This window comes from Centruroides sculpturatus, unplaced genomic scaffold (assembly GCF_000671375.1).
Source record: "Centruroides sculpturatus isolate CEXI.00-Female unplaced genomic scaffold, Cexi_2.0 scaffold969, whole genome shotgun sequence".
NCBI lineage: Eukaryota > Metazoa > Arthropoda > Arachnida > Scorpiones > Buthidae > Centruroides > Centruroides sculpturatus.
In genome coordinates, this window is record NW_019385162.1 from 302,360 (window position 1) to 304,183 (window position 1,824).

Consider the following 1,824-nt stretch of genomic DNA (forward strand, 5'->3'; position numbering starts at 1 on the left):
TTTTTTCTAGCAATAACAATAAATTTGACAGCAAACATTAATCGAAAAACAAAACAAAAAAAAAGTAGAATGTTTATATTTCTCATAGATACTATAATTTTATTTCTTTTTTATGGAAAATTCAGCATACTTCTTGCCGTACTTATGAATATAAAATGCATAAAATCAAAATGTATCTTAGAAAATTTTATTATAATTTGTTTTTATGCGAAGTTACAACGTTCTGCAATCTGATTCCTAAACCGCATTCATCACATGATAGAGATTTCTGAAGGAAAAATACTTCTTTGGGAAGACCTAAAACATTTTAAAATTTAAATTTATGTAACATATTCCAAGTTTGTTGGGAATTCTTCATCTAATCCACATTAAATTTATTGAGACATTAGCATAATGACCTTTTTACTTTTAAAAGTGCAAGTAAATACAATTGTATAAACACGAGTTAAGAATTTATTCATAAAAATATAAAATATGATTAATTCTGAGTAATTTCATAATCCGGATTTAATCATTTATTTTATTAATTTAAAAATTTTAGAAATTAAAAATTGTCGCATCTGTGATAAAATTTAGTAGACAAGACAAAATTAAATAAATTTGGACATTTAATCAAGTAAATTGAATTAAATGTCTTCATATCTCGAAATATAAATAATCTTCTTTTCTATTAGATTTACCAAATTGAAATTAATTAAAGACGTTTAAAGTCGTGTCAAAATTACAATAAATTGATTAATAATAAGAGAAAAAATTCAGAAGCAGCTTTAGAAAAAAGATGAGAGGAACAATTGAGGTTTTTGAATAGAAAGATGCTAAGAACCGAACATTTTATTGAAGATAAAAAAAAATTTATTGATAAAATCTATACTTACTCGACAATAAATCAACATACAAAAGCACATATATGCGTTAAAAGTAGCACAAGAGTGTGATTTTATCGATCAACTTTTCAGTTCTTTCTTCACTTCTATTCATTCAAAAAAAATCCGTTGTTCTTTATATTTAGTTTCTCATGCTTATCGCATTCTTTCGTTTATTATTCTTCCTTGGCTCCTTTTTTACTAATCTTCTCGCTTCATTCACGCTATGGAGCCCACAGCTCACGTAAATAGAGCTTAATCCGTGTACGCTACTTCAAAAAACAGAAACTTGATGCTTTAAAAAAAGACAAATAGCTTAATACCAATACTTTCAAAATTCTGGAATAAAACGTAATCTGTTTACCTTTTAAGAATATAGCACTTATGTTTTCCTTAATCGGTAAAGACTCGTAAGGAAAATTGATCTTCTTGATCTCACTTTGCACCCCCAAGAACGTGGAAGAGACAGCAAAAGAAATAAAATGATCTCATGAAATTTAATAGTTTCAACAGTCTGAATTTATATTTGTGTTTTGTTTTTTTTCCACAGACAAATTTTCTTGCAAATCTGCTACTTTGCTGTAAATTTTTCTATAGTAAAAAAATATAAGATTTGTTTAGGTATTGAGTGAAATTAAAAACAAATATCTTAAAATAATTATAAAATAATATCTAATTTTAAAACAGTGTTAAATATAGAAAGTATGGAATTATATTTTATTTAATTTTTCTCTTTCGAATTAAAGTGTCTGAATATTTATTGTCAAACCTCGATGTAACGTCTTCCTATACAGTGCCTCCCTCGTATAGCGCCAATCAATGCTCTCGAACGGATCTTCCTCATAACTATTAAATAGTAATATCCTTCGTTATCTCTGAATTATTAAATGCAAGATTTTGCATTGCAAATGACATTTATACGAAATAATGTGACTTCTAAACTCTCAAGACACAAACTGGT

General features: G+C 26.5%; 1 long non-coding RNA gene across 1 annotated transcript; it reads right to left on the reverse strand.

Annotated features, from left to right (window-relative positions):
• Positions 1-223: 223 nt before the first annotated feature.
• LOC111635624 lies at positions 224-1,366 on the reverse strand. The gene is made up of 3 exons (XR_002758408.1): positions 1,228-1,366; positions 876-1,158; positions 224-297 (listed from the first exon to the last, which is right to left on the reverse strand). It is a non-coding gene; the product is annotated as an uncharacterized LOC111635624 (long non-coding RNA).
• Between the last annotated feature and the right edge of the window lie 458 nt (positions 1,367-1,824).